This window comes from Argiope bruennichi, chromosome 8, assembly GCF_947563725.1.
Source record: "Argiope bruennichi chromosome 8, qqArgBrue1.1, whole genome shotgun sequence".
Lineage (NCBI taxonomy): Eukaryota > Metazoa > Arthropoda > Arachnida > Araneae > Araneidae > Argiope > Argiope bruennichi.
In genome coordinates this window covers 126,401,522-126,428,981 of record NC_079158.1, presented here as the reverse complement: position 1 = coordinate 126,428,981, position 27,460 = coordinate 126,401,522, and the positions used below count along the sequence as shown (strand labels likewise).

The 27,460-nt window shown below is 42.5% G+C and overlaps 46 non-coding genes across 46 annotated transcripts; all 46 read right to left on the bottom strand.

The window, feature by feature from the left end:
* Positions 1–551: 551 nt before the first annotated feature.
* Trnam-cau (transfer RNA methionine (anticodon CAU)) lies at positions 552–641 on the bottom strand. The gene is given in 2 exon segments: positions 552–587; positions 605–641. It is a non-coding gene; the product is annotated as a tRNA-Met (tRNA).
* A 234-nt stretch (positions 642–875) lies between these two features.
* Trnam-cau (transfer RNA methionine (anticodon CAU)) lies at positions 876–965 on the bottom strand. Its single transcript is given in 2 exon segments — positions 876–911; positions 929–965. It is a non-coding gene; the product is annotated as a tRNA-Met (tRNA).
* Positions 966–1,199: 234 nt separating this feature from the next.
* Positions 1,200–1,289, bottom strand: Trnam-cau (transfer RNA methionine (anticodon CAU)). Its single transcript is given in 2 exon segments — positions 1,200–1,235; positions 1,253–1,289. It is a non-coding gene; the product is annotated as a tRNA-Met (tRNA).
* Positions 1,290–2,331: 1,042 nt separating this feature from the next.
* On the bottom strand, positions 2,332–2,421 carry Trnam-cau (transfer RNA methionine (anticodon CAU)). Its single transcript is given in 2 exon segments — positions 2,332–2,367; positions 2,385–2,421. It is a non-coding gene; the product is annotated as a tRNA-Met (tRNA).
* Positions 2,422–2,655: 234 nt separating this feature from the next.
* Trnam-cau (transfer RNA methionine (anticodon CAU)) lies at positions 2,656–2,745 on the bottom strand. Its single transcript is given in 2 exon segments — positions 2,656–2,691; positions 2,709–2,745. It is a non-coding gene; the product is annotated as a tRNA-Met (tRNA).
* Positions 2,746–2,817: 72 nt separating this feature from the next.
* Positions 2,818–2,907, bottom strand: Trnam-cau (transfer RNA methionine (anticodon CAU)). Its single transcript is given in 2 exon segments — positions 2,818–2,853; positions 2,871–2,907. It is a non-coding gene; the product is annotated as a tRNA-Met (tRNA).
* Positions 2,908–2,979: 72 nt separating this feature from the next.
* On the bottom strand, positions 2,980–3,069 carry Trnam-cau (transfer RNA methionine (anticodon CAU)). The gene is given in 2 exon segments: positions 2,980–3,015; positions 3,033–3,069. It is a non-coding gene; the product is annotated as a tRNA-Met (tRNA).
* Positions 3,070–3,303: 234 nt separating this feature from the next.
* Trnam-cau (transfer RNA methionine (anticodon CAU)) lies at positions 3,304–3,393 on the bottom strand. The gene is given in 2 exon segments: positions 3,304–3,339; positions 3,357–3,393. It is a non-coding gene; the product is annotated as a tRNA-Met (tRNA).
* Positions 3,394–3,627: 234 nt separating this feature from the next.
* Positions 3,628–3,717, bottom strand: Trnam-cau (transfer RNA methionine (anticodon CAU)). Its single transcript is given in 2 exon segments — positions 3,628–3,663; positions 3,681–3,717. It is a non-coding gene; the product is annotated as a tRNA-Met (tRNA).
* Positions 3,718–3,951: 234 nt separating this feature from the next.
* On the bottom strand, positions 3,952–4,041 carry Trnam-cau (transfer RNA methionine (anticodon CAU)). The gene is given in 2 exon segments: positions 3,952–3,987; positions 4,005–4,041. It is a non-coding gene; the product is annotated as a tRNA-Met (tRNA).
* A 395-nt stretch (positions 4,042–4,436) lies between these two features.
* On the bottom strand, positions 4,437–4,526 carry Trnam-cau (transfer RNA methionine (anticodon CAU)). The gene is given in 2 exon segments: positions 4,437–4,472; positions 4,490–4,526. It is a non-coding gene; the product is annotated as a tRNA-Met (tRNA).
* Positions 4,527–4,922: 396 nt separating this feature from the next.
* On the bottom strand, positions 4,923–5,012 carry Trnam-cau (transfer RNA methionine (anticodon CAU)). The gene is given in 2 exon segments: positions 4,923–4,958; positions 4,976–5,012. It is a non-coding gene; the product is annotated as a tRNA-Met (tRNA).
* Positions 5,013–5,408: 396 nt separating this feature from the next.
* Trnam-cau (transfer RNA methionine (anticodon CAU)) lies at positions 5,409–5,498 on the bottom strand. Its single transcript is given in 2 exon segments — positions 5,409–5,444; positions 5,462–5,498. It is a non-coding gene; the product is annotated as a tRNA-Met (tRNA).
* Positions 5,499–5,570: 72 nt separating this feature from the next.
* On the bottom strand, positions 5,571–5,660 carry Trnam-cau (transfer RNA methionine (anticodon CAU)). Its single transcript is given in 2 exon segments — positions 5,571–5,606; positions 5,624–5,660. It is a non-coding gene; the product is annotated as a tRNA-Met (tRNA).
* A 234-nt stretch (positions 5,661–5,894) lies between these two features.
* Positions 5,895–5,984, bottom strand: Trnam-cau (transfer RNA methionine (anticodon CAU)). Its single transcript is given in 2 exon segments — positions 5,895–5,930; positions 5,948–5,984. It is a non-coding gene; the product is annotated as a tRNA-Met (tRNA).
* Positions 5,985–6,218: 234 nt separating this feature from the next.
* Positions 6,219–6,308, bottom strand: Trnal-cag (transfer RNA leucine (anticodon CAG)). Its single transcript is given in 2 exon segments — positions 6,219–6,254; positions 6,272–6,308. It is a non-coding gene; the product is annotated as a tRNA-Leu (tRNA).
* Positions 6,309–6,541: 233 nt separating this feature from the next.
* Trnam-cau (transfer RNA methionine (anticodon CAU)) lies at positions 6,542–6,631 on the bottom strand. Its single transcript is given in 2 exon segments — positions 6,542–6,577; positions 6,595–6,631. It is a non-coding gene; the product is annotated as a tRNA-Met (tRNA).
* Positions 6,632–6,865: 234 nt separating this feature from the next.
* Trnam-cau (transfer RNA methionine (anticodon CAU)) lies at positions 6,866–6,955 on the bottom strand. Its single transcript is given in 2 exon segments — positions 6,866–6,901; positions 6,919–6,955. It is a non-coding gene; the product is annotated as a tRNA-Met (tRNA).
* A 1,043-nt stretch (positions 6,956–7,998) lies between these two features.
* Trnam-cau (transfer RNA methionine (anticodon CAU)) lies at positions 7,999–8,088 on the bottom strand. The gene is given in 2 exon segments: positions 7,999–8,034; positions 8,052–8,088. It is a non-coding gene; the product is annotated as a tRNA-Met (tRNA).
* A 71-nt stretch (positions 8,089–8,159) lies between these two features.
* Trnam-cau (transfer RNA methionine (anticodon CAU)) lies at positions 8,160–8,249 on the bottom strand. Its single transcript is given in 2 exon segments — positions 8,160–8,195; positions 8,213–8,249. It is a non-coding gene; the product is annotated as a tRNA-Met (tRNA).
* Positions 8,250–8,321: 72 nt separating this feature from the next.
* On the bottom strand, positions 8,322–8,411 carry Trnam-cau (transfer RNA methionine (anticodon CAU)). Its single transcript is given in 2 exon segments — positions 8,322–8,357; positions 8,375–8,411. It is a non-coding gene; the product is annotated as a tRNA-Met (tRNA).
* A 720-nt stretch (positions 8,412–9,131) lies between these two features.
* Trnam-cau (transfer RNA methionine (anticodon CAU)) lies at positions 9,132–9,221 on the bottom strand. Its single transcript is given in 2 exon segments — positions 9,132–9,167; positions 9,185–9,221. It is a non-coding gene; the product is annotated as a tRNA-Met (tRNA).
* A 234-nt stretch (positions 9,222–9,455) lies between these two features.
* On the bottom strand, positions 9,456–9,545 carry Trnam-cau (transfer RNA methionine (anticodon CAU)). The gene is given in 2 exon segments: positions 9,456–9,491; positions 9,509–9,545. It is a non-coding gene; the product is annotated as a tRNA-Met (tRNA).
* Positions 9,546–9,779: 234 nt separating this feature from the next.
* On the bottom strand, positions 9,780–9,869 carry Trnam-cau (transfer RNA methionine (anticodon CAU)). The gene is given in 2 exon segments: positions 9,780–9,815; positions 9,833–9,869. It is a non-coding gene; the product is annotated as a tRNA-Met (tRNA).
* A 396-nt stretch (positions 9,870–10,265) lies between these two features.
* On the bottom strand, positions 10,266–10,355 carry Trnam-cau (transfer RNA methionine (anticodon CAU)). The gene is given in 2 exon segments: positions 10,266–10,301; positions 10,319–10,355. It is a non-coding gene; the product is annotated as a tRNA-Met (tRNA).
* Positions 10,356–10,589: 234 nt separating this feature from the next.
* Trnam-cau (transfer RNA methionine (anticodon CAU)) lies at positions 10,590–10,679 on the bottom strand. Its single transcript is given in 2 exon segments — positions 10,590–10,625; positions 10,643–10,679. It is a non-coding gene; the product is annotated as a tRNA-Met (tRNA).
* Positions 10,680–11,074: 395 nt separating this feature from the next.
* Positions 11,075–11,164, bottom strand: Trnam-cau (transfer RNA methionine (anticodon CAU)). Its single transcript is given in 2 exon segments — positions 11,075–11,110; positions 11,128–11,164. It is a non-coding gene; the product is annotated as a tRNA-Met (tRNA).
* A 234-nt stretch (positions 11,165–11,398) lies between these two features.
* Trnam-cau (transfer RNA methionine (anticodon CAU)) lies at positions 11,399–11,488 on the bottom strand. Its single transcript is given in 2 exon segments — positions 11,399–11,434; positions 11,452–11,488. It is a non-coding gene; the product is annotated as a tRNA-Met (tRNA).
* A 720-nt stretch (positions 11,489–12,208) lies between these two features.
* Trnam-cau (transfer RNA methionine (anticodon CAU)) lies at positions 12,209–12,298 on the bottom strand. The gene is given in 2 exon segments: positions 12,209–12,244; positions 12,262–12,298. It is a non-coding gene; the product is annotated as a tRNA-Met (tRNA).
* A 557-nt stretch (positions 12,299–12,855) lies between these two features.
* Trnam-cau (transfer RNA methionine (anticodon CAU)) lies at positions 12,856–12,945 on the bottom strand. Its single transcript is given in 2 exon segments — positions 12,856–12,891; positions 12,909–12,945. It is a non-coding gene; the product is annotated as a tRNA-Met (tRNA).
* A 234-nt stretch (positions 12,946–13,179) lies between these two features.
* Positions 13,180–13,269, bottom strand: Trnam-cau (transfer RNA methionine (anticodon CAU)). Its single transcript is given in 2 exon segments — positions 13,180–13,215; positions 13,233–13,269. It is a non-coding gene; the product is annotated as a tRNA-Met (tRNA).
* Positions 13,270–13,665: 396 nt separating this feature from the next.
* On the bottom strand, positions 13,666–13,755 carry Trnam-cau (transfer RNA methionine (anticodon CAU)). Its single transcript is given in 2 exon segments — positions 13,666–13,701; positions 13,719–13,755. It is a non-coding gene; the product is annotated as a tRNA-Met (tRNA).
* A 4,324-nt stretch (positions 13,756–18,079) lies between these two features.
* Trnam-cau (transfer RNA methionine (anticodon CAU)) lies at positions 18,080–18,169 on the bottom strand. The gene is given in 2 exon segments: positions 18,080–18,115; positions 18,133–18,169. It is a non-coding gene; the product is annotated as a tRNA-Met (tRNA).
* Positions 18,170–19,051: 882 nt separating this feature from the next.
* Positions 19,052–19,141, bottom strand: Trnam-cau (transfer RNA methionine (anticodon CAU)). The gene is given in 2 exon segments: positions 19,052–19,087; positions 19,105–19,141. It is a non-coding gene; the product is annotated as a tRNA-Met (tRNA).
* A 1,530-nt stretch (positions 19,142–20,671) lies between these two features.
* On the bottom strand, positions 20,672–20,761 carry Trnam-cau (transfer RNA methionine (anticodon CAU)). The gene is given in 2 exon segments: positions 20,672–20,707; positions 20,725–20,761. It is a non-coding gene; the product is annotated as a tRNA-Met (tRNA).
* A 72-nt stretch (positions 20,762–20,833) lies between these two features.
* Trnat-cgu (transfer RNA threonine (anticodon CGU)) lies at positions 20,834–20,923 on the bottom strand. The gene is given in 2 exon segments: positions 20,834–20,869; positions 20,887–20,923. It is a non-coding gene; the product is annotated as a tRNA-Thr (tRNA).
* Positions 20,924–21,156: 233 nt separating this feature from the next.
* Trnam-cau (transfer RNA methionine (anticodon CAU)) lies at positions 21,157–21,246 on the bottom strand. The gene is given in 2 exon segments: positions 21,157–21,192; positions 21,210–21,246. It is a non-coding gene; the product is annotated as a tRNA-Met (tRNA).
* A 395-nt stretch (positions 21,247–21,641) lies between these two features.
* On the bottom strand, positions 21,642–21,732 carry Trnam-cau (transfer RNA methionine (anticodon CAU)). Its single transcript is given in 2 exon segments — positions 21,642–21,678; positions 21,696–21,732. It is a non-coding gene; the product is annotated as a tRNA-Met (tRNA).
* A 718-nt stretch (positions 21,733–22,450) lies between these two features.
* Trnat-cgu (transfer RNA threonine (anticodon CGU)) lies at positions 22,451–22,540 on the bottom strand. Its single transcript is given in 2 exon segments — positions 22,451–22,486; positions 22,504–22,540. It is a non-coding gene; the product is annotated as a tRNA-Thr (tRNA).
* A 396-nt stretch (positions 22,541–22,936) lies between these two features.
* Positions 22,937–23,026, bottom strand: Trnam-cau (transfer RNA methionine (anticodon CAU)). The gene is given in 2 exon segments: positions 22,937–22,972; positions 22,990–23,026. It is a non-coding gene; the product is annotated as a tRNA-Met (tRNA).
* Positions 23,027–24,071: 1,045 nt separating this feature from the next.
* On the bottom strand, positions 24,072–24,161 carry Trnam-cau (transfer RNA methionine (anticodon CAU)). The gene is given in 2 exon segments: positions 24,072–24,107; positions 24,125–24,161. It is a non-coding gene; the product is annotated as a tRNA-Met (tRNA).
* A 719-nt stretch (positions 24,162–24,880) lies between these two features.
* On the bottom strand, positions 24,881–24,970 carry Trnam-cau (transfer RNA methionine (anticodon CAU)). Its single transcript is given in 2 exon segments — positions 24,881–24,916; positions 24,934–24,970. It is a non-coding gene; the product is annotated as a tRNA-Met (tRNA).
* A 72-nt stretch (positions 24,971–25,042) lies between these two features.
* Trnat-cgu (transfer RNA threonine (anticodon CGU)) lies at positions 25,043–25,132 on the bottom strand. The gene is given in 2 exon segments: positions 25,043–25,078; positions 25,096–25,132. It is a non-coding gene; the product is annotated as a tRNA-Thr (tRNA).
* Positions 25,133–25,365: 233 nt separating this feature from the next.
* On the bottom strand, positions 25,366–25,455 carry Trnam-cau (transfer RNA methionine (anticodon CAU)). Its single transcript is given in 2 exon segments — positions 25,366–25,401; positions 25,419–25,455. It is a non-coding gene; the product is annotated as a tRNA-Met (tRNA).
* A 395-nt stretch (positions 25,456–25,850) lies between these two features.
* On the bottom strand, positions 25,851–25,940 carry Trnam-cau (transfer RNA methionine (anticodon CAU)). The gene is given in 2 exon segments: positions 25,851–25,886; positions 25,904–25,940. It is a non-coding gene; the product is annotated as a tRNA-Met (tRNA).
* Positions 25,941–26,497: 557 nt separating this feature from the next.
* On the bottom strand, positions 26,498–26,587 carry Trnam-cau (transfer RNA methionine (anticodon CAU)). Its single transcript is given in 2 exon segments — positions 26,498–26,533; positions 26,551–26,587. It is a non-coding gene; the product is annotated as a tRNA-Met (tRNA).
* Between the last annotated feature and the right edge of the window lie 873 nt (positions 26,588–27,460).

The following is a 27,460-nucleotide window of genomic DNA, read 5'->3' as shown; positions in this document are numbered from 1 at the left end:
CAATGGCAACAGAAGAATATCGCAACGTTAACAAAACAAGTAACAACTTTCTCAAAAAGAAACGTTGCCCCGGGTGAGGATCGAACTCAAGATATCCAGATAGCTCCATTGAGAGGATTATGAGACTGACGTGCTGCCTACTGCGCTACCGAATCTTTGAAGCCAGGGCAATAGAAGAATATCGCAACGTTAACAAAACAAGTAACAACTTTCTCAAAAGGAAACATTGCCCCGGGTGAGGATCTAACTAACGACCTCCAGATAGCTCTATTGAGAGGATTATGAGACTAACGCGCTGCCTACTGCGCTACCCAGGCTTCGAACCAATGGCAACAGAAGAATATCGCAACGTTAACAAAACAAGTAACAACTTTCTCAAAAAGAAACGTTGCCCCGGGTGAGGATCGAAGTTACGATCTCCAGATAGCTCCATTGAGGGGATTATGTGTCTGACGCGCTGCCTACTGCGCTACCGAGGCTTTGTACCCAGGGCAATAGAAGAATATCGCAACGTTATCTAAACAAGTAACAACTTTCTCAAAAGGAAACATTGCCCCGGGTGAGGATCGAACTCACGACCTTCAGATAGCTCTATAGAGAGGATTATGAGACTGACGCGCTGCCTACTGCGCTACCGAGGCTTCTAACTAATGGCAATAGAAGAATATCGCAACGTTAACAAAACAAGTAACAACTTTCTCAAAAAGAAACGCTGCCCCGGGTGAGGATCGAACTCACGGTCTTTAGATAGCTCCATTGAGAGGTTTATGAGACTGACGCGCTGCCTACTGCGCTACCGAGGCTTTGAACCCAGGGAAATAGAAGAATATCGCAACGTTAACAAAACAAGTAACAACTTTCTCAAAAGGAAACGTTGCCCCGGGTGAGGATCGAACTCACGACCTTCAGATAGCTCTATTGAGAGGGTTATGAGACTGACGCGCTGCCTACTGCGCTACCGAGGCTTCGAACCAATGGCAATAGAAGAATATCGCAACGTTAACAAAACAAGTAACAACTTTCTCAAAAAGAAACGTTGCCCCGGGTGAGGATCGAACTCACGATCTCCAGATAGCTCCATTGAGGGGATTATGTGTCTGACGCGCTGCCTACTGCGCTACCGAGGCTTTGTACCCAGGGCAATAGAAGAATATCGCAACGTTAACTAAACAAGTAACAACTTTCTCAAAAGGAAACATTGCCCCGGGTGAGGATCGAACTCACGACCTTCAGATAGCTCTATTGAGAGGATTATGAGACTGACGCGCTGCCTACTGCGCTACCGAGGCTTCGAACCAATTACTATAGAAGAATATCTCAACGTTAACAAAACAAGTAACAACTTTTTCGAAAAATAACGTTGCCCCGGGTGAGGATCGAACTAACGACCTCCAGATAGCTCTATTGAGAGGATTATGAGACTAACGCGCTGCCTACTGTGCTACCCAGGCTTCGAATCAATGGCAACAGAAGAATATCGCAACGTTAACAAAACAAGTAACAACTTTCTCAAAAAGAAACGTTGCCCCGGGTGAGGATCGAACTCACGACCTTCAGATAGCTCTATTGAGAGGATTATGAGACTGACGCGCTGCGTACTGCGCTACCGAGGCTTCGCACCAATGGTAATAGAAGAATATCGCAAGTTAACAAAACAAGTAACAACTTTCTCAAAAGGAATCGTTGCCCCGTGTGAGGATCGAACTCACGACTCCTAGATAGCTCCATTGAGAGGATTATGAGACTGACGCGCTGCCTACTGTGCTACCGAGGCTTCAAACCAATGGCAATAGAAGAATATCGCAACGTTAACAAAACAAGTAACACCTTTCTCAAAAAGAAACGTTGCCCCAGGTGAGGATCGAACTCACGAAATCCAGATAGCTCCATTGAGAGGATTATGAGAATGACGCGCTGCCTACTGCGCTACCGAGGCTATGAACCCAGGGCAATAGCAGAATATCGCAACGTTAAAAAACAAGTAACAACTTTCTCAAAAAGAAACGTTGGCGCGGGTGAGGATCGAACTCACGACCTTCAAATAGCTCTATTGAGAGGATTATGAGACTGACGCGTTGCCTACTGCGCTACCGAGGCTTCGAACAAATGGCAATAGAAGAATATCGCAACGTTAACAAAACAAGTAACAACTTTCTCAAAAAGAAACGTTGCCCCGGGTGAGGATCGAACTCACGATATCCAGATAGCTCCATTGAGAGGATTATGAGACTGACGTGCTACCTACTGCGCTACCGAGGCTTTGAAGCCACGGCAATAGAAGAAAATCGCAACGTTAACAAAACAAGTAACAACTTTCTCAAAAGGAAACGTTGCCCCGGGTGAGGATCGAACTCACGACCTTCAGATAGCTCTATAGAGAGGATTATGAGACTAACGCGCTGCCTACTGCGCTACCGAGGCTTCTAACTAATGGCAATAGAAGAATATCGCAACGTTAACAAAACAAGTAACAACTTTCTCAAAAAGAAACGCTGCCCCGGGTGAGGATCGAACACACGGTCTCCAGATAGCTCCATTGAGAGGATTATGAGACTGACGCGCTGCCTACTGCGCTACCGAGGCTTTGAACCCAGGGCAATAGAAGAATATCGCAACGTTAACAAAACAAGTAACAACTTTCTCAAAAAGAAACGTTGCCCCGGGTGAGGATCAAACTCACGACCTTCAGATAGCTCTATTGAGAGGATTATGAGACTGACGCGCTGCCTACTGCGCTACCGAGGCTTCGAACCAATGGCAATAGAAGAATATCGCAACGTTAACAAAACAAGTAACAACTTTCTCAAAAGGAAACGTTGCCCCGGGTGAGGATCGAACTCACGACCTTCAGATAGCTCTATTGAGAGGATTATGAGACTGACGCGCTGCCTACTGCGCTACCGAGGCTTCGAACCAATGGCAATAGAAGAATATCGCAACGTTAACAAAACAAGTAACAACTTTCTCAAAAGGAAACATTGCCCCGGGTGAGAATCGAACTCACGACCTTCAGATAGCTCTATAGAGAGGATTATGAGACTGACGCGGTGCCTACTGCGCTACCGAGGCTTCTACCTAATGGCAATAGAAGAATATCGCAACGTTAACAAAACAAGTAACAACTTTCTCAAAAAGAAACGCTGCCCCGGGTGAGGATCGAAATCACGGTCTCTAGATAGCTCCATTGAGAGGTTTATGAGACTGACGCGCTGCCTACTGCGCTACCGAGGCATTGAACCCAGGGAAATAGAAAAATATCGCAACGTTAACAAAACAAGTAACAACTTTCTCAAAAGGAAACGTTGCCCCGGGTGAGGATCGAACTCATGACCTTCAGATAGCTCTATTGAGAGGGTTATGAGACTGACGCGCTGCCTACTGCGCTACCGAGGCTTCGAACCAATGGCAATAGAAGAATATCGCAACGTTAACAAAACAAGTAACAACTTTCTCAAAAAGAAACGTTGCCCCGGGTGAGGATCGAACTCACGATCTCCAGATAGCTCCATTGAGGGGATTATGTGTCTGACGCGCTGCCTACTGCGCTACCGAGGCTTTGAACCCAGGGCAATAGAAGAATATCGCAACGTTAACTAAACAAGTAACAACTTTCTCAAAAGGAAACATTGCCCCGGGTGAGGATCGAACTCACGACCTTCAGATAGCTCTATTGAGAGGATTATGAGACTGACGCGCTGCCTACTGCGCTACCGAGGCTTCGAACCAATTTCTATAGAAGAATATCTCAACGTTAACAAAACAAGTAACAACTTTTTCGAAAAATAACGTTGCCCCGGGTGAGGATCGAACTAACGACCTCTAGATAGCTCTATTGAGAGGATTATGAGACTAACGCGCTGCCTACTGAGCTACCCAGGCTTCGAATCAATGGCAACAGAAGAATATCGCAACGTTAACAAAACAAGTAACAACTTTCTCAAAAAGAAACGTTGCCCCGGGTGAGGATCGAACTCACGACCTTCAGATAGCTCTATTGAGAGGATTATGAGACTGACGCGCTGCCTACTGCGCTACCGAGGCTTCGAACCAATGGTAATAGAAGAATATCGCAAGTTAACAAAACAAGTAACAACTTTCTCAAAAGGATTCGTTGCCCCGGGTGAGGATCGAACTCACGACCTTCAGATAGCTCTATTGGGAGGATTATGAGACTGACGCGCTGCCTACTGCGCTACCGAGTCTTCGAACCAATGGCAAAAGAAGAATATAGCAACGTTAACAAAACAAGTAACAACTTTCTCAAAAAGAAACGTTGCCCTGGGTGAGGATCGAACTCACGACCCCTAGATAGCTCTATTGAGAGGATTATGAGACTGACGCGCTGCCTACTGTGCTACCGAGGCTACGAACCAATGGCAATAGAAGAATATCGCAACGTTAACAAAACAAGTAACAACTTTCTCAAAAGGAAACATTGCCCCGGGTGAGGATCGAACTCACGACCTTCAGATAGCTCTATTGAGAGGATTATGAGACTGACGCGCTGCCTACTGCGCTACCGAGGCTTCGAACCAACTTCTATAGAAGAATATCTCAACGTTAACAAAACAAGTAACAACTTTTTCGAAAAATAACGTTGCCCCGGGTGAGGATCGAACTAACGACCTCCAGATAGCTCTATTGAGAGGATTATGAGACTAACGCGCTGCCTACTGTGCTACCCAGGCTTCGAACCAATGGCAACAGAAGAATATCGCAACGTTAACAAAACAAGTAACACCTTTCTCAAAAAGAAACGTTGCCCCAGGTGAGGATCGAACTCACGAAATCCAGATAGCTCCATTGAGAGGATTATGAGAATGACGCGCTGCCTACTGCGCTACCGAGGCTATGAACCCAGGGCAATAGCAGAATATCGCAACGTTAACAAAACAAGTAACTACTTTCTCAAAAAGTAACGTTGCCCCAGGTGAGGATCGAACTCACGACCTTCAGATAGCTCTATTGAGAGGATTATGAGACTGACGCGTTGCCTACTGCGCTACCGAGGCTTCGAACCAATGGCAATAGAAGAATATCGCAACGTTAACAAAACAAGTAACAATTTTCTCAAAAAGAAAGGTTGCCCCGGGTGAGGATCGAACTCACGATATCCAGATAGCTCCATTGAGAGGATTATGAGACTGACGTTCTGCCTACTGCGCTACCGAGGCTTTGAAGCCAAGGCAATAGAAGAATATCGCAACGTTAACAAAACAAGTAACAACTTTCTCAAAAGGAAACGTTGCCCCGTGTGAGGATCGAACTCACGACCTTCAGATAGCTCTATAGAGAGGATTATGAGACTAACGCGCTGCCTACTGCGCTACCTAGGCTTCTAACTAATGGCAATAGAAGAATATCGCAACGTTAACAAAACAAGTAACAACTTTCTCAAAAAGAAACGCTGCCCCGGGTGAGGATCGAACTCACGGTCTCCAGATAGCTCCATTGAGAGGATTATGAGACTGACGCGCTGCCTACTGCGCTACCGAGGCTTTGAACCCAGGGCAATAGAAGAATTTTGCAACGTTAACAAAACAAGTAACAACTTTCTCAAAAAGAAACGTTGCCCCGGGTGAGGATCAAACTCACGACCTTCAGATAGCTCTATTGAGAGGATTATGAGACTGACGCGCTGCCTACTGCGCTACCGAGGCTTCGAACCAATGGCAATAGAAGAATATCGCAACGTTAACAAAACAAGTAACAACTTTCGCAAAAAGAAACGTTGCCCCGGGTGAGGATCGAACGCACGATCTCCAGATAGCTCCATTGAGAGGATTATGTGTCTGACGTGCTGCCTACTGCGCTACCGAGGATTTGAACCCAGGGCAATAGAAGAATATCGCAACGTTAACAAAACAAGTAACAACTTTCTCAAAAGCAAACATTGCCCCGGGTGAGGATCGAACTCACGACCTTCAGATAGCTCTATTGAGAGGATTATGAGACTGACGCGCTGCCTACTGCGCTACCGAGGCTTCGAACCAATTTCTATAGAAGAATATCTCAACGTTAACAAAACAAGTAACAACTTTTTCGAAAAATAACGTTGGACCGGGTGAGGATCGAACTAACGACCTCCAGATAGCTCTATTGAGAGGATTATGAGACTAACGCGCTGCCTACTGTGCTACCCAGGCTTCGAATCAATGGCAACAGAAGAATATCGCAACGTTAACAAAACAAGTAACAACTTTCTCAAAAAGAAATGTTGCCCCGGGTGAGGATCGAACTCACGACCTTCAGATAGCTCTATTGAGAGGATTCTGAGACTGACGTGCTGCCTACTGCGCTACCGAGGCTTCGAACCAATGGCAATAGAAGAATATCGCAACGTTAACAAAACAAGTAACAACTTTCTCAAAAAGAAACGTTGCCCCGGGTGAGGATCGAACTCACGACCCCTAGATAGCTCCATTGAGAGGATTACGACACTGACGCGCTGCCTACTGCGCTACCGAGGCTTCGAACCAATGGTAATAGAAGAATATCGCAAGTTAACAAAACAAGTAACAACTTTCTCAAAAGGAATCGTTGCCCCGGGTGAGGATCGAACTCACGACCTTCAGATAGCTCTATTGGGAGGATTATGAGACTGACGCGCTGCCTACTGCGCTACCGAGGCTTCGAACCAATGGCAAAAGAAGAATATCGCAACGTTAACAAAACAAGTAACAACTTTCTCAAAAAGAAACGTTGCCCTGGGTGAGGATCGAACTCACGATCCCTAGATAGCTCCATTGAGAGGATTATGAGACTGACGCGCTGCATACTGTGCTACCGAGGCTTCGAACCAATGGCAATAGAAGAATATCGCAACGTTAACAAAACAAGTAACAACTTTCTCAAAAGGAAACATTGCCCCGGGTGAGGATCGAACTCACGACCTTCAGATAGCTCTATTGAGAGGATTATGAGACTGACGCGCTGCCTACTGCGCTACCGAGGCTTCGAACCAATGGCAATAGAAGAATATCGCAACGTTAACAAAACAAGTAACAACTTTCTCAAAAAGAAACGTTGCCCCGGGTGATGATCGAACTCACGACCCCTAGATAGCTCCATTGAGAGGATTACGACACTGACGCGCTGCCTACTGCGCTACCGAGGCTTTGAACCAATGGTAATAGAAGAATATCGCAAGTTAACAAAACAAGTAACAACTTTCTCAAAAGGAATCGTTGCCCCGGTTGAGGATCGAACTCACGACCTTCAGATAGCTCTATTGGGAGGATTATGAGACTGACGCGCTGCCTACTGCGCTACCGAGGCTTCGAACCAATGGCAAAAGAAGAATATCGCAACGTTAACAAAACAAGTAACAACTTTCTCAAAAAGAAACGTTGCCCTGGGTGAGGATCGAACTCACGACCTTCAGATAGCTCTATTGAGAGGATTATGAGACTGACGCGCTGCCTACTGCGCTACCGAGGCTTCGAACCAACTTCTATAGAAGAATATCTCAACGTTAACAAAACAAGTAACAACTTTTTCGAAAAATAACGTTGCCCCGGGTGAGGATCGAACTTACGACCTCCAGATAGCTCTATTGAGAGGATTATGAGACTAACGCGCTGCCTACTGTGCTACCCAGGCTTCGAACCAATGGCAACAGAAGAATATCGCAACGTTAACAAAACAAGTAACACCTTTCTCAAAAAGAAACGTTGCCCCAGGTGAGGATCGAACTCACGAAATCCAGATAGCTCCATTGAGAGGATTATGAGAATGTCGCGCTGCCTACTGCGCTACCGAGGCTATGAACCCAGGGCAATAGCAGAATATCGCAACGTTATCAAAACAAGTAACAACTTTCTCAAAAAGAAACGTTGCCCCGGGTGAGGATCGAACTCACGATATCCAGATAGCTCCATTGAGAGGATTATGAGACTGACGTGCTGCCTACTGCGCTACCGAGGCTTTGAAGCCAAGGCAATAGAAGAATATCGCAACGTTAACAAAACAAGTAACAACTTTCTCAAAAGGAAACGTTGCCCCGGGTGAGGATCGAACTCACGACCTTCAGATAGCTCTATAGAGAGGATTATGAGACTAACGCGCTGCCTACTGCGCTACCGAGGCTTCTAATTAATGGCAATAGAAGAATATCGCAACGTTAACAAAACAAGTAAAACTTTCTCAAAAAGAAACGTTGCCCCGGGTGAGGATCAAACTCACGACCTTCAGATAGCTCTATTGAGAGGATTATGAGACTGACGCGCTGCCTACTGCGCTACCGAGGCTTCGAACCAATGGCAATAGAAGAATATCACAACGTTAAGAAAACAAGTAACAACTTTCTCAAAAGGAAACGTTGCCCCGGGTGAGAATCGAACTCACGATCTTCAGATAGCTCTATTGAGAGAATTATGAGACTGACGCGCTGCCTACTGCGCTACCGAGGCTTCGAACCAATGGCAATAGAAGAATATCGCAACGTTAACAAAACAAGTAACAACTTTCTCAAAAGGAAACTTTGCCCCGGGTGAGGATCTAACTAACGACCTCCAGATAGCTCTATTGAGAGGATTATGAGACTGACGCGCTGCCTACTGCGCTACCGAGGCTTCGAACCAATGGCAATAGAAGAATATCGCAACGTTAAGAAAACAAGTAACAACTTTCTCAAAAGGAAACGTTGCCCCGGGTGATGATCGAACTCACGATCTTCAGATAGCTCTATTGAGAGGATTATGAGACTGACGCGCTGCCTACTGCGCTACCGAGGCTTCGAACCAATGGCAATAGAAGAATATCGCAACGTTAACAAAACAAGTAACAACTTTCTCAAAAGGAAACATTGGCCCGGGTGAGGATCTAACTAACGACCTCCAGATAGCTCTATTGAGAGGATTATGAGACTAACGCGCTGCCTACTGTGCTACCCAGGCTTCGAACCAATGGCAACAGAAGAATATCGCAACGTTAACAAAACAAGTAACAACTTTCTCAAAAAGAAACGTTGCCCCGGTTGAGGATCGAACTCACGACCTTCAGATAGCTCCATTGAGAGGATTATGAGACTGACGTGCTGCCTACTCCGCTACCGAGGCTTTGAAGCCAGGGCAATAGAAGAATATCGCAACGTTAACAAAACAAGTAACACCTTTCTCAAAAGGAAACGTTGCCCCGGGTGAGGATCGAACTCACGACCTTCAGATAGCTCTATAGAGAGGATTATGAGACTGACGCGCTGCCTACTGCGCTACCGAGGCTTCTAACTAATGGCAATAGAAGAATATCGCAACGTTAACAAAACAAGTAACAACTTTCTCAAAAAGAAACGCTGCCCCGGGTGAGGATCGAACTCACGGTCTCTAGATAGCTACATTGAGAGGTTTATGAGACTGACGCGCTGCCTACTGCGCTACCGAGGCTTTGAACCCAGGGAAATAGAAGAATATCGCAACGTTAACCAAACAAGTAACAACTTTCTCAAAAGGAAACGTTGCCCCGGGTGAGGATCGAACTCACGACCTTCAGATAGCTCTATTGAGAGGGTTATGAGACTGACGCGCTGCCTACTGCGCTACCGAGGCTTCGAACCAATGGCAATAGAAGAATATCGCAACGTTAACAAAACAAGTAACAACTTTCTCAAAAAGAAACGTTGCCCTGGGTGAGGATCGAACTCACGATCTCCAGATAGCTCCATTGAGGGGATTATGTGTCTGACGCGCTGCCTACTGCGCTACCGAGGCTTTGAACCCAGGGCAATAGAAGAATATCGCAACGTTAACTAAACAAGTAACAACTTTCTCAAAAGGAAACATTGCCCCGGGTGAGGATCGAACTCACGACCTTCAGATAGCTCTATTGAGAGGATTATGAGACTGACGCGCTGCCTACTGCGCTACCGAGGCTTCGAACCAATTTCTATAGAAGAATATCTCAACGTTTACAAAACAAGTAACAACTTTTTCGAAAAATAACTATGCCCCGGGTGAGGATCGAACTAACGACCTCCAGATAGCTCTATTGAGAGGATTTTGAGACTAACGCGCTGCCTACTGTGCTACCCAGGCTTCGAACCAATGGCAACAGAAGAATATCGCAACGTTAACAAAACAAGTAACAACTTTCTCAAAAAGAAACGTTGCCCCGGTTGAGGATCGAACTCACGACCTTCAGATAGCTCCATTGAGAGGATTATGAGACTGACGTGCTGCCTACTCCGCTACCGAGGCTTTGAAGCCAGGGAAATAGAAGAATATCGCAACGTTAACAAAACAAGTAACAACGTTCTCAAAAGGAAACGTTGCCCCGGGTGAGGATCGAACTCACGACCTTCAGATAGCTCTATTGAGAGGGTTATGAGACTGACGCGCTGCCTACTGCGCTACCGAGGCTTCGAACCAATGGCAATAGAAGAATATCGCAACGTTAACAAAACAAGTAACAACTTTCTCAAAAAGAAACGTTGCCCCGGGTGAGGATCGAACTCACGATCTCCAGATAGCTCCATTGAGGGGATTATGTGTCTGACGCGCTGCCTACTGCGCTACCGAGGCTTTGAACCCAGGGCAATAGAAGAATATCGCAACGTTAACTAAACAAGTAACAACTTTCTCAAAAGGAAACATTGCCCCGGGTGAGGATCGAACTCACGACATTCAGATAGCTCTATTGAGAGGATTATGAGACTGACGCGCTGCCTACTGCGCTACCGAGGCTTCGAACCAATTGCTATAGAAGAATATCTCAACGTTTACAAAACAAGTAACAACTTTTTCGAAAAATAACGTTTCCCCGGGTGAGGATCGAACTAACGACCTCCAGATAGCTCTATTGAGAGGATTTTGAGACTAACGCGCTGCCTACTGTGCTACCCAGGCTTCGAATCAATGGCAACAGAAGAATATCGCAACGTTAACAAAACAAGTAACAACTTTCTCAAAAAGAAACGTTGCCCCGGGTGAGGATCGAACTCACGACCTTCCGATAGCTCTATTGAGAGGATTATGAGACTGACGCGCTGCCTACTGCGCTACCGAGGCTTCGAACCAATGGTAATAGAAGAATATCGCAAGTTAACAAAACAAGTAACAACTTTCTCAAAAGGAATCGTTGCCCCGGGTGAGGATCGAACTCACGACCTTCAGATAGCTCTATTGGGAGGATTATGAGACTGACGCGCTGCCTACTGCGCTACCGAGGCTTCGAACCAATGGCAAAAGAAGAATATCGCAACGTTAACAAAACAAGTAACAACTTTCTCAAAAAGAAACGTTGCCCTGGGTGAGGATCGAACTCACGACCCCTAGATAGCACCATTGAGAGGATTATGAGACTGACGCGCTGCCTACTGTGCTACCGAGGCTTCGAAACAATGGCAATAGAAGAATATCGCAACGTTAACAAAACAAGTAACAACTTTCTCAAAAGGAAACATTGCCACGGGTGAGGATCGAACTCACGACCTTCAGATAGCTCTATTGAGAGGATTATGAGACTGACGCGCTGCCTACTGCGCTACCGAGGCTTCGAACCAAATTCTATAGAAGAATATCTCAACGTTAACAAAACAAGTAACAACTTTTTCGAAAAATAACGTTGCCCCGGGTGAGGATCGAACTAACGTCCTCCAGATAGCTCTATTGAGAGGATTATGAGACTAACGCGCTGCCTACTGTGCTACCCAGGCTTCGAACCAATGGCAACAGAAGAATATCGCAACGTTAACAAAACAAGTAACACCTTTCTCAAAAAGAAACGTTGCCCCAGGTGAGGATCGAACTCACGAAATCCAGATAGCTCCATTGAGAGGATTATGAGAATGACGCGCTGCCTACTGCGCTACCGAGGCTATGAACCCAGGGCAATAGCAGAATATCGCAACGTTAACAAAACAAGTAACAACTTTCTCAAAAGGAAACGTTGCCCCGTGTGAGGATCGAACTCACGACCTTCAGATAGCTCTATAGAGAGGATTATGAGACTGACGCGCTGCCTACTGCGCTACCGAGGCTTCGAACCAATGGCAATAGAAGAATATCGCAACGTTAACAAAACAAGTAACAACTTTCGCAAAAAGAAACGTTGCCCCGGGTGAGGATCGAACGCACGATCTCCAGATAGCTCCATTGAGAGGATTATGTGTCTAACGTGCTGCCTACTGCGCTACCGAGGCTTTGAACCCAGGGCAATAGAAGAATATCGCAACGTTAACAAAACAAGTAACAACTTTCTCAAAAGCAAACATTGCCCCGGGTGAGGATCGAACTCACGACCTTCAGATAGCTCTATTGAGAGGATTATGAGACTGACGCGCTGCCTACTGCGCTACCGAGGCTTCGAACCAATTTCTATAGAAGAATATCTCAACGTTAACAAAACAAGTAACAACTTTTTCGAAAAATAACGTTGGACCGTGTGAGGATCGAACTAACGACCTCCAGATAGCTCTATTGAGAGGATTATGAGACTAACGCGCTGCCTACTGTGCTACCCAGGCTTCGAATCAATGGCAAAAGAAGAATATCGCAACGTTAACAAAACAAGTAACAACTTTCTCAAAAAGAAATGTTGCCCCGGGTGAGGATCGAACTCACGACCTTCAGATAGCTCTATTGAGAGGATTATGAGACTGACGTGCTGCCTACTGCGCTACCGAGGCTTCGAACCAATGGCAATAGAAGAATATCGCAACGTTAACAAAACAAGTAACAACTTTCTCAAAAAGAAACGTTGCCCCGGGTGAGGATAGAACTCACGACCCCTAGATAGCTCCATTGAGAGGATTACGACACTGACGCGCTGCCTACTGCGCTACCGAGGCTTCGAACCAATGGTAATAGAAGAATATCGCAAGTTAACAAAACAAGTAACAACTTTCTCAAAAGGAATCGTTGCCCCGGGTGAGTATCGAACTCACGACCTTCAGATAGCTCTATTGGGAGGATTATGAGACTGACGCGCTGCCTACTGCGCTACCGAGGCTTCGAACCAATGGCAAAAGAAGAATATCGCAACGTTAACAAAACAAGTAACAACTTTCTCAAAAAGAAACGTTGCCCTGGGTGAGGATCGAACTCACGACCCCTAGATAGCTCCATTGAGAGGATTATGAGACTGACGCGCTGCCTACTGTGCTACCGAGGCTTCGAACCAATGGCAATAGAAGAATATCGCAACGTTAACAAAACAAGTAACAACTTTCTCAAAAGGAAACATTGCCCCGGGTGAGGATCGAACTCACGACCTTCAGATAGCTCTATTGAGAGGATTATGAGACTGACGCGCTGCCTACTGCGCTACCGAGGCTTCGAACCAACTTCTATAGAAGAATATCTCAACGTTAACAAAACAAGTAACAACCTTTTCGAAAAATAACGTTGCCCCGGGTGAGGATCGAACTAACGACCTCCAGATAGCTCTATTGAGAGGATTATGAGACTAACGCGCTGCCTACTGTGCTACCCAGGCTTCGAACCAATGGCAACAGAAGAATATCGCAACGTTAACAAAACAAGTAACACCTTTCTCAAAAAGAAACGTTGCCCCGGGTGAGGATCGAACTCACGATATCCAGATAGCTCCATTGAGAGGATTATGAGACTGACGTGCTGCCTACTGCGCTACCGAGGCTTTGAAGCCAAGGCAATAGAAGAATATCGCAACGTTAACAAAACAAGTAACAACTTTCTCAAAAGGAAACGTTGCCCCGGGTGAGGATCGAACTCACGACCTTCAGATAGCTCTATAGAGAGGATTATGAGACTAACGCGCTGCCTACTGCGCTACCGAGGCTTCTACCCAAGCAGCAAGAGAAGTCGCTAAACGATTGGCCAAGCATCGCAGCCATCTGATATACGCCGCCCGTATTTTGCCAATGTCACCTTTGCATTGGCGCGACATCGGATTTTGACCATATTTTTTTCTGTCGCCTCTGAAGATCGCTTTTTTATCGGGGCGAACTCCTACGGCGACTTAGTGAAAAAGACCGGCTCAAAGCAATCGGCCCATAGTCGCCTCGATGTCGGGAAAGTTGCTTTTCCTAGGTGGCGCTAGGCGAACATATTTTAGAAATTTCCCATGAATCACCTGGCGTGTATTGGATTTTGAAATTCAACCAGCAACGCATACTGTCATTTCAAGAAACTTGGTAAGTGTAAAGTTTTTATTATTATATATTTGTAAATAATATATTGTTTATTCTAAATAGTGAATAAAAAAGATTATTTTTGTTGAAGCCGTTCGAATTCGTTGCTTACCTGAAACATGGAGTTGCACGTGATATTATTAGCGTTAGGCGTAAGCGACCATTATCATTTCTTTTCTTGTTTGTATTCTTTTCAAGTGATTTTATTTCCTATCTTTTTTTTGTGTGTGTCTGTTCTTAAATTATTGCAGATATTTTTCCATTTCATTTACAATGCCTTTCCTTTTGTTAACAACAATTTCTATTGAAAAAAGTTTTTTAAAAAATATTAAATTGCGTTCTTATGTTTTGATTTTGCAATCACATTTGTGTTATTATTTTTATTTCGACATAAGGCTAAAAAAATAGATTAGCAGAATATATTTATTGTAAATTTCAAAAAAAAAAAAAAATCTTTAAAACTTGCAATTATGTAGTTATATTTGAATACTCTTATGTGAATAGTTTATAATTATTTCACCTTTCATAAAATAGTAACATAAATTTTACACCCATTAGTTTATATTATTTTTCTCTATTGTCCTAAACATTATTATAATATTTGCCTATATAGTTCATTATCAGATTGAAAACCTTATCAAGCTTATGAAGTTCTATATATCTATTTTACTCCTTAATTACATATCTCCAATTGTCAACAAATATTTTATTTGTACTTTTAAAAGAAGTGAAAGCTCAATCATTATTCTAATTAAGGAATATGTTTTTTAGGTTCATCAAATCTGCAAAAAGAAGCTCTTTTGCTTGTTAATTACTCATCTCCAATTGTCAACAAATGTTTTATTTGTACTTTTAAATGAAGCGAAATCTCAATTACTATTATAATTGTTTTCTAGGTTCAGCAAAAAGGAAAAATGAAATGTATAAATAAATGTATAATTTTTTATATGTAGCTGAAGATTCAGTTATACATATATATAATATTTATATAAATGTGTGTGGATTTTTAGAAATTTCAAACTCTTCAAGTATTACATAATAAATAAAGTTTAAATAAATTTTTTATAAATTACTTTGTGTCAATATTATTTATTCTTCTAAATTATAAGTCATAGTTTCAGGATTTTGCTTGGGTGTATAAGTCATTACAGAAAATTCAGTAAAAAATTTCAAGTAAATTATTATTTTACTTTGTATTTCTAAAATATTATTTAATGAAGGTCTTTGTAAATAAATTGTTTTGCATAGTTGTTTTTCTTTTCTCCTAAAAATAAAGAGGGGAAAATAATAATTAAAAAAATATTTGTCTAAAGAAATTTTGTATAATTGAAAGTAGTGTTTACATTTTTAGGTATGGAGTTTTTGTGAAATATTCAGAGTTAATCATAGATCAAATTTGGTTCTTGTGCCATTAAACAAAACCAAACTAATCATAGATTTTTGAAAAAATTAGAAATTTGAAGTAAATTGTTAATTTGTGCTTTTAAAATGTTATCAATTGGACATTAGCTAACACTAACATTTGTAATGAGGTATAAAATTTCTACACCATAAAGTAACTTTGTAAGTTAATAGTAAATAAGATTTCGCATAAGTGAAAGAAGTGTTGTGTTTTTGTGCATGGAATTTTTGTGAAACATATTTTTCAAATATTCAGAGTTAATCATAGATCAAATTTGGTTATTTTGCCACAAATCTAAACCTCACTAAACATAAATTATGAAAATATTAGAAATTTGAAGTAAGTTATTAAATAAGAAGTAAGTTTGTGCTTGTAAATTGTTGTTTATTGAATATTAGCTAACACTAACATTTATAATGAGGTTTAAAATTAATGCAATATGAAGTAACTCTGTAAATTAATAGTAAATAAAATTTCCTATAATGGGAAGAAGTGTTCTATGTTTGGGTATGGAATTTTTGTGAAATATTCAGTGTTAATCCTTAATTAAATTTGGTTCTTGTGCTACAAAACCAAACAACTAAATATAGATCAAGAAAATATTAGAAATTTGAAGTAAATTATTAATTTGTGCTTGTAAAATGTTGTATGTTGGACATCAACCGACACTAACATTTATAATGTGTAAAATTTCTACAACTTGAAGAAACTTTGCATGTTAATAGTAAATATAAGGAATTTTGTAGAGTTGGAAGAAGTGCTGCATTTTTGTGTATGGAATTTTTGAGAAATATTCAGTGTTAATCAAACATCAAATTTAATTCTTGTGCCATAAAACCAAACTAATCATAGATAATAAAAAAATATTAGAAATTTGAAGTAAATTATTATTTTGTGCTTGTAAAATGTTATCTATTGGACATTAGCTAACACTAAAATTTATAATGAGGTATAAAATTTTTTCATGAAGTAATTTTGTAAAATCAATAGTAAATAGAATCAGTAAAATTGAAAGAAGCGTTACATTTTTGTATATGGAATTTTTATGAAACATATTTGTGAAATATTCGGGGTTTAACATTGATCAAATTTTGTTATTTTGCTACGAATCTAATCCTCACTAAACATAAATTATGAAAATATTAGAAATTTGAAGTAACTTATTAATTTGTGCTTGTAAAATATTTTCTATTGAAGAAACATATAATAGGAATTATATAATTTAGTGTTTTAAACTATTTTTAACCAATGCATTAAATTTTAGGGTGTTAAAATAGGAATTTGTGTTTTATTCATTATTCTTTAGGAATTATTTGTTTATTGCTCACATTAAGCAATATAAAAGTGTGTATAGTAAAAAAAAAAAAAAAAAAAAATTAATAAGAATTATATATTTTTCTGTTTCGAATTTTTATAAAATAGCTTTTAAAAACAGATGATATAGGCAATATATATAATACATCTACTTTTAAATTTCTAATATCAGGTAAAATCATACTGATTAATTATATAATTGAAACTATGATTATGTTAACATTTCTTCCCATGCATTAAACAATGAAAATAAATAGGAAATATCAATGAAGGAAATAAATCTTATATGTAGATAGATGTTGAGGTGATCAAATTTAAAATTATTTCAGATAATTTTAACATTTGTTTATTTTTTTTAAAGAGCAGTAAAAAAATGTCATTTAAACATTTTATAGGGTAAGATTGTGGTAAAATCTATGCTATAATAATAGTTAAAAAAAGTTGGAAGAATTGTTAGAATGACATTTTCCATGAATTTTTATCGAAAACAAGTATTTTATGGAATTTTAAATTTATCAAAATAAATAACAAACACTACTATTAATAGGTAAAAAAGAAAAGTAAACTATTCAAAATATCTCGTATTTTCAGTCTTTTGACAAAATTTTTTAAGTATGATAGTTTTAAATATTATGACACTAGTTTCTAGAGTTTGAGAAAATTGAATAACCATTAAACTAATATTTCAATTTGACACCAGCAAGTGTTCAGAAATAAATTGCCTATTGATTGGCATTTGGTTGCCCATTGCTAAAATACATGGGGAAATGATTCGTATTGGGTCGCCCATTGCTAAAACACATGGGGAAATGATTGGTATTGGGTCGCCGATTGTTAAAACACATGGGGAAATGATTGGTCTTGGGTCGCCCATTGCTAAAACACATGGGGAAATGATTGGTATTGGGTCGCCGATTGTTAAAACACATGGGGAAATGATTGGTATTGGGTCGCCCATTGATAAAACAGGTCGCGAAATGCTTGGTATAACGTCGCCCGTGATAATAACAAGTCGCCAAAGGATCGGCAAATTCGTCGAAAACAAGTCGGGGCGACCATCGCGCGGCGTACCGCCGGGGGACATGACCAATGTCGGGGCGAGATCGCCTCCGATCTCGCCCCAATCTCGCTCGTTCCGTGGGGCGATACTTGGCCAATGGTTGGCCAACGATCTTTTGCTGCTTGGGTAACTAATGGCAATAGAAGAATATCGCAACGTTAACAAAACAAGTAACAACTTTCTCAAAAGCAAACATTGCCCCGGGTGAGGATCGAACTCACGACCTTCAGATAGCTCTATTGAGAGGATTATGAGACTGACGCGCTGCCTACTGCGCTACCGAGGCTTCGAACCAATTTCTATAGAAGAATATCTCAACGTTAACAAAACAAGTAACAACTTTTTCGAAAAATAACGTTGGACCGTGTGAGGATCGAACTAACGACCTCCAGATAGCTCTATTGAGAGGATTATGAGACTAACGCGCTGCCTACTGTGCTACCCAGGCTTCGAATCAATGGCAACAGAAGAATATCGCAACGTTAACAAAACAAGTAACAACTTTCTCAAAAAGAAATGTTGCCCCGGGTGAGGATCGAACTCACGACCTTCAGATAGCTCTATTGAGAGGATTATGAGACTGTCGCACTGCCTACTGCGCTACCGAGGCTTCGAACCTATTTCTATAGAAGAATATCTCAACGTTAACAAAACAAGTAACAACTTTTTCGAAAAATAACGTTGGACCGGGTGAGGATCGAACTAACAACCTCCAGATAGCTCTATTGAGAGGATTATGAGACTAACGCGCTGCCTACTGTGCTACAAAGGCTTCGAATCCATGGCAACAGAAGAATATCGCAACGTTAACAAAACAAGTAACAACTTTCTCAAAAAGAAACGTTGCCCCGGGTGAGGATCGAACTCACGAAATCCAGACAGCTCCATTGAGAGGATTATGAGAATGACGCGCTGCCTACTGCGCTACCGAGGCTATGAACCCAGGGCAATAGCAGAATATCGCAACGTTAACAAAACAAGTAACAACTTTCTCAAAAAGAAACGTTGCCCCGGGAAAGCATCGAACTCACGACCTTCAGATAGCTCTATTGAGAGGATTATGAGACTGACGCGCGGCCTACTGCGCTACCGAGGCTTCGAACCAATGGCAATAGAAGAATATCGCAACGTTAACAAAACAAGTAACAACTTTCTCAAAAGGAATCGTTGCCCCGGGTGAGGATCGAACTCACGACCTTCAGATAGCTCTATTGGGAGGATTATGAGACTGACGCGCTGCCTACTGCGCTACCGAGGCTTCGAACCAATGGCAATAGAAGAATATCGCAACTTTAACAAAACAAGTAACAACTTTCTCAAAAAGAAACGTTGCCCTGGGTGAGGATCGAACTCACGACCCCTAGATAGCTCCATTGAGAGGATTAGGAGACTGACGTGCTGCCTACTGTGCTACCGAAGCTTCGAACCAATGGCAAAAGATGAATATCGCAACTTTAGCAAAAAAAGAAAAAGGATGTTCAAAATACAACATTGCTCCGGGTGAGGATCGAACTCACGACCTTCAGATAGCTCTATTGAGAGGATTATGAGACTGACGTGCTGCCTACTGCGCTAAAGAGGCTTCGAAACCATGGCAATAGAAGAATATCGCAACGTTAACAAAACAAGTAACAACTTCCTCAAAAAGAAACGTTGCCCCAGGTGAGGATCGAACTCACGACCTTCAGATAGCTCTATAGAGAAGATTATGAGACTGACGCGCTACCTACTGCGCTACCGAGCATTCGAGCCAATGGCAATAGAAGAATATCGCAACGTTAACAAAACAAGTAACAACTTTTTCAAAAAATAACGTAGCCAAGAGTGAGGATCGAACTCACTAACTTCAAATAGCTCTATTGAGATAATAATGATTCTGACGCGCTGCCTACTGCGCTACAGATTCGTCGAAGCAATGACAATAGATGAATATCGCAACTTTAACAAAAAAAGAAAAAGATTTTTCATAAAATAACGTTAACCCGGGTGAGGATCGAACTCACGACCTTCAGATAGCTCTATTGAGAGGATTATGAGACTAATGCGCTGCCTACTGCGCTACCGAGGCTTCGAAACCATGGCAATAGAAGAATATCGCAACGTTAACCAAACAAGTAACAACTTTCTCAAAAAGAAACGTTGCCCCGGGTGATGATCGAACTCACGACCTTCATATAGCTCTATTGAGAGGATTATGAGACTGACGCGCTGCCTACTGCGCTACCGAGGCTTCGAACCAATGGCAATAGAAGAATATCGCAACGTTAATAAAACAACTAACAACTCTTTCAAAAAATAACGTAGCCACGAGTGAGGATCGAACTCACTAACTTCAAATAGCTCTATTGAGATGATAATGATTCTGACGCGCTGCCTACTGCGCTACAGAGGCTTCAAAGCAATGGCAATAGATGAATATCGCAACTTTAACATAAAAAGAAAACGCTTTTTCATAAAATACCGTTATCCCGTGTGAGGATCGAACTCACGACCTTCAGATAGCTCTATTGAGAGGATTATGAGACTAACGCGCTGCCTACTGTGCTACCCAGGCTTCGAATCAATGGCAACAGAAGAATATCGCAACGGTAACAAAACAAGTAACAACTTTCTCAAAAAGAAACGTTGCCCCGGGTGAGGATCGAACTCACGAAATCCAGACAGCTCCATTGAGAGGATTATGAGAATGACACGCTGCCTACTGCGCTACCGAGGCTATGAACCCAGGGCAATAGCAGAATATCGACACGTTAACAAAACAAGTAACAACTTTCTCAAAAAGAAACGTTGCCCCGGGTGAGGATCGAACTCACGACCTTCAGATAGCTCTATTGAGAGGATTATGAGACTGACGCGCGGCCTACTGCGCTACCGAGGCTTCGAACCAATGGCAATAGAAGAATATCGCAACGTTAACAAAACAAGTAACATTTTTCTTAAAAGGAAACGTTGCCCCGGGTGAGGATCGAACTCACGACCCCTAAATAGCTCCATTGAGAGGATCACGAGACTGACGCGCTGCCTACTGCGCTACCGAGGCTTCGAACCAATGGTAATAGAAGAATATCGCAAGTTAACAAAACAAGTAACAACTTTCTCAAAAAGAAATGTTACCCCGGGGGAGGATCGAACTCATGACCTTCAGATAGCTCCATTGAGAGGATTATGAGACTGACGTGCTGCCTACTGCGCTACCGAGGCTTTGAACCCAGGGCAATAGACGAATATCGCAACGTTAATAAATCAAAAAACAACTTTCTGAAAAGGAATCGTTGCCCCGGGTGAGGATCGAACTCACGACCTTCAGATAGCTCTATTGGGAGGATTATGAGACTGACGCGCTGCCTACTGCGCTACCGAGGCTTCGAACCAATGGCAATAGAAGAATATCGCAACGTTAACAAAACAAATAACAACTTTCTCAAAAAGAAACGTTGCCCTGGGTGAGGATCGAACTCACGACCCCTAGATAGCTCCATTGAGAGGATTATGAGACTGACGTGCTGCCTACTGTGCTACCGAAGCTTCGAACCAATGGCAAATGATGAATATCGCAACTTTAGCAAAAAAAGAAAAAGGATGTTCAAAATACAACATTGCTCCGGGTGAGGATCGAACTCACGACCTTCAGATAGCTCTATTGAGAGGATTATGAGACTGACGTGCTGCCTACTGCGCTAAAGAGGCTTCGAAACCATGGCAATAAAAGAATATCGCAACGTTAACAAAACAAGTAACAACTTCCTCAAAAAGAAACGTTGCCCCGGGTGAGGATCGAACTCACGACCTTCAGATAGCTCTATAGAGAGGATTATGAGACTGACGCGCTACCTACTGCGCTACCGAGCATTCGAGCCAATGGCAATAGAAGAATATCGCAACGTTAACAAAACAAGTAACAACTTTTTCAAAAAATAACGTAGCCACGAGTGAGGATCGAACTCACTAACTTCAAATAGCTCTATTGAGATGATAATGATTCTGACGCGCTGCCTACTGCGCTACAGAGGCTTCGAAGCAATGGCAATAGATGAATATCCAACTTTAACATAAAAAGAAAACGCTTTTTCATAAAATACCGTTAACCCGTGTGAGGATCGAACTCACGACCTTCAGATAGCTCGATTGACAGGATTATGAGACTGACGCGCTGCCTACTGCGCTACCGAGGCTTCGAACCAATGGCAATAGAAGAATATCGCAACGTTAATAAAACAAGTAACAACTTTTTCAAAAAATAACGTAGCCACGAGTGAGGATCGAACTCACTAACTTCAAATAGCTCTATTGAGATGATAATGATTCGACGCGCTCTCTACTGCGCTACAGAAGCTTCGAAGCAATGGCAATAGATGAATATCGCAACTTTAGCAAAAAAAGAAAAAGGATGTTCAAAATACAACATTGCTTCGGGTGAGGATCGAACTCACGACATTCAGATAGCTCTATTGTTAGGATTATGCGACTGCCGCGCTGCCTACTGCGCAACAGAGGCTCCGAACCAATGGCAATAGATAAATATCGCAACTTTAGCAAAAAAAGAAAAAGGATGTTCAAAATACAACATTGCTTCGGGTGAGGATCGAACTCACGACCTTCAGATAGCTCTATTGAGAAGATTACGAGACTGACGCGCTGCCTACTGCGCTACCGAGACTTCGAACCAATTTCTATAGAAGAATATCTCAACGTTAACAAAACAAGTAACAACTTTTTCGAAAAATAACGTTGCCCCGGGTGAGGATCGAACTAACGACCTCCAGATAGCTCTATTGAGAGGATTATGAGACTAACGCGCTGCCTACTGTGCTACCCAGGCTTCGAATCAATGGCAACAGAAGAATATCGCAACGTTAACAAAACAAGTAACAACTTTCTCAAAAAGAAACGTTGCCCCGGGTGAGGATCGAACTCACGAAATCCAGACAGCTCCATTGAGAGGATTATGAGAATGACGCGCTGCCTACTGCGCTACCGAGGCTATGAACCCAGGGCAATAGCAGAATATCGCAACGTTAACAAAACAAGTAACAACTTTCTCAAAAAGAAACGTTGCCCCGGGTGAGGATCGAACTCACGACCCTCAGATAGCTCTATTGAGAGGATTATGAGACTGACGCGCTGCCTACTGCGCTACCGAGGCTTCGAACCAATGGCAATAGAAGAATATCGCAACGTTAACAAAACAAGTAACAACTTTCTCAAAAAGAAACGTTGCCCTGGGTGAGGATCGAACTCACGACCCCTAGATAGCTCCATTGAGAGGATTATGAGACTGACGCGCTGCCTACTGTGCTACCGAGGCTTCAAACCAATGGCAAAAGATGAATATCGCAACTTTAGTAAAAAAGAAAAAGGATGTTCAAAATACAACATTGCTCCGGGTGAGGAAAGAACTCACGACCTTCAGATAGCTCTATTGAGAGGATTATGAGGCTGACGCGCTGCCTACTGCGCTACCGAGGCTTCGAACTAATGGCAATAGAAGAATATCGCCACGTTAACAAAAAAAGTAACAACTTTCTAAAAAAGAAACGTTGCCCCGGGTGAGGATCGAACACACGACCTTCAGATAGCTCTATTGGGAGGATTATGAGACTGACGCGCTGCCTACTGCGCTACCGAGGCTTCGAACCAATGGCAATAGAAAAATATCGCAACGTTAACAAAACAAGTAACAACTTTCTCAAAAAGAAACGTTGCCCTGGGTGAGGATCGAACTCACGACCCCTAGATAGCTCCATTGAGAGGATTATGAGACTGACGCGCTGCCTACTGTGCTACCGAGGCTTCGAACCAATGGCAAAAGATGAATATCGCAACTTTAGCAAAAAAGAAAAAGGATGTTCAAAATACAACATTGCTCCGGGTGAGGATCGAACTCACGACCTTCAGATAGCTCTATTGAGAGGATTATGAGACTGACGCGCTGCCTACTGCGCTACCGAGGCTTCGAACTAATGGCAATAGAAGAATATCGCAACGTTAACAAAAAAAAAAAAAACAACTTTCTCAAAAAGAAACGTTGCCCCGGGTGAGGATCGAACTCACGATCTCCAGATAGCTCCATTGAGAGGATTATGTGTCTGACGTGCTGCCTACTGCGCTACCGAGGCTTTGAACACAGGGCAATAGAAGAATATCGCAACGTTAACAAAACAAATAACAACTTTCTCAAAAGGAAACATTGCCCCGGGTGAGGATCGAACTCACGACCTTCAGATAGCTCTATTGAGAGGATTATGAGACTGACGCGCTGCCTACTGCGCTACCGAGGCTTCGAACCAATTTCTATAGAAGAATATCTCAACGTTAACAAAACAAGTAACAACTTTTTCGAAAAATAAAGTTGCCCTGGGTGAGGATCGAACTAACGACCTCCAGATAGCTCTATTGAGAGGATTATGAGACTAACGCGCTGCCTACTGCGCTACCGAGGCTTCGAACCAATGGCAATATAAGAATATCGCAACGTTAACAAAACAAGTAACAACTTTCTCAAAAAGAAACGTTGCCCTGGGTGAGGATCGAACTCACGACCCCTAGATAGCTCCATTGAGAGGATTATGAGACTGACGCGTTGCCTACTGTGCTACCGAGGCTTCGAACCAATGGCAAAAGACGAATATCGCAACTTTAGCAAAAAAGAAAAAGGATGTTCAAAATACAACATTGCTCCGGGTGAGGATGGAACTCACGACCTTCAGATAGCTCTATTGAGAGGATTATGAGACTGACGCGCTGCCTACTGCGCTACCGAGGCTTCGAACCAATGACAATAGAAGAATATCGCAACGTTAACAAAACAAGTAACAACTTTCTCAAAAAGAAACGTTGCCCCGGGTGAGGATCGAACTCACGATATCCAGATAGCTCCATTGAGAGGATTATGAGACTGACGTGCTGCCTACTGCGCTACCAAGGCTTTGAACCCAGGGCAATAGAAGAATATCGCAACGTTAACAAAACAAGTAACAACTTTCTCAAAAGGAATCGTTGCCCCGGGTGAGGATCGAACTCACGACCTTCAGATAGCTCTATTGGGAGGATTATGAGACTGACGCGCTGCCTACTGCGCTACCGAGGTTTCGAACCAATGGCAATAGAAGAATATCGCAACGTTAACAAAACAAGTAACAACTTTCTATAAAAGAAACGTTGCCCCGGGGGAGGATCGAACTCACGACCCTTTGATAGCTCCATTGAGAGGATTACGAGACTAACGCGCTGCCTACTGCGCTACCGAGGCTTCGAACCAATGGCAATAGAAGAATATCGCAAGTTAACAAAACAAGTAACAACTTTCTCAAAAAGAAACGTTGCCCCGGGTAAGGATCGAACTCATGACCTTCAGATAGCTCCATTGAGAGGATTATGAGACTGACGTGCTGCCTACTGCGCTACCGAGGCTTTGAACCCAGGGCAACAGAAGAATATCGCAACGTTAACAAAACAAGTAACAACATTCTCAAAAGGTATCGTTGCCCCGGGTGAGGATCGAACTCACGACCTTCAGATAGCTCTATTGGGAGAATTATGAGACTGACGCGCTGCCTACTGCGCTACCGAGGCTTCGAACCAATGGCAATATAAGAATATCGCAACGTTAACAAAACAAGTAACAACTTTCTCAAAAAGAAACGTTGCCCTGGGTGACGATCGAACTCACGACCCCGAGATAGCTCCATTGAGAGGATTATGAGACTGACGCGCTGCCTACTGTGCTACCGAGGCTTCGAACCAATGGCAAAAGATGAATATCGCAACTTTAGCAAAAAAGAAAAAGGATGTTTAAAATACAACATTGCTCCGGGTGAGGATCGAACTCACGACCTTCAGATAGCTCTATTGAGAGGATTATGAGACTGACGCGCTGCCTACTGCGCTACCGAGGCTTCGAAGTAATGGCAATAGAAGAATATCGCAATGTTAACAAAAAAAGTAACAACTTTCTCAAAAAGAAACGTTGCCCCGGGTGAGGATCGAACTCACGACCTTCAGATAGCTCTATTGAGAGGATTATGAGACTGACGCGCTGCCTACTGCGCTACCGAGGCTTCGAACCAATTTCTATAGAAGAATATCTCAACGTTAACAAAACAAGTAACAACTTTTTCGAAAAATAACGTTGCCCCGGGTGAGGATCGAACTAACGACCTCCAGATAGCTCTATTGAGAGGATTATGAGACTAACGCGCTGCCTACTGTGCTACCCAGGCTTCGAACCAATAGCAACCGAAGAATATCGCAACGTTAACAAAACAAGTAACAACTTTCTCAAAAAGAAACGTTGCCCTGGGTGAGGATCGAACGCACGACCCCTAGATAGCTCCATTGAGAGGATTATAAGACTGACGCGCTGAATACTGCGCTACCGAGGCTTCGAACCAATGGCAAAAGATGAATATCGCAACTTTAGCAAAAAAAGAAAACGGATGTTCCAAAACAACCTTGCTCCGGTCGAGGATCGAACTCACGACCTTCAGATAGCTCTATTGAAAGGATTATGAGACTGACGCGCTGCCTACTGCGCTACCGAGGCTTCGAAACCATGGCAATAGAAGAATATCGCAACGTTAACAAAACAAGTAACAACTTCCTCAAAAAGAAACGTTGCCCCGGGTGAGGATCGAACTCACGACCTTCAGATAGCTCTATAGAGAGGTTTATGAGACTGACGCGCTACCTACTGCGCTACCGAGGCTTCGAGCCAATGGCAATAGAAGAATATCGCAACGTTAATAAAACAAGTAACAACTTTTTCAAAAAATAACGTAGCCACGAGTGAGGATCGAACTCACTAACTTCAAATAGTTCTATTGAGATGATAATGATTCTGACGCACTGCCTACTGCGCTACAGAGGCTTCGAAGCAATGGCAATAGATGAATATCGCAACTTTAACAAAAAAAGAAAAAGCTTTTTCATAAAATACCGTTAACCCGGTTGAGGATCGAACTCACGACCTCCAGATAGCTCTATTGTTAGGATTATGTGACTGCCGCGCTGCCTACTGCGCTACAGAGGCTCCGAACCAATGGCAATAGATGAATATCGCAACTTTAGCAAAAAAAGAAAAAGGATGTTCAAAATACAACATTGCTCCGGGTGAGGATCGAACTCACGACCTTCAGATAGCACTATTGAGAAGATTACGAGACTGAGGCGCTGCCTACTGCGCTATCGAGGTTTCGAACCGATATCAATAGAAGAATATCGCAACGGTAACAAAACAAGGAACAATTGTTTCAAAAAATAAAGTTGCCCCGTCAGAGGTTCGAACTTACGACCTTCAGATAGCTCCATTGAGAGGATTATGAGAATGACGCGCTGCCTACTGCGCTACCGAGGCTTCGAACGAATGGCAATATAAGAATATCGCAACGTTAACAAAACAAGTAACAACTTTCTCAAAAAGAAACGTTGCCCTGGGTGAGGATCGAACTCACGACCCCTAGATAGCTCCATTGAGAGGATTATGAGACTGACGCGCTGCCTACTATGCTACCGAGGCTTCGAACCAATGGCAAAAGATGAATATCGCAACTTTAGCAAAAAAGAAAAAGGATGTTCAAAA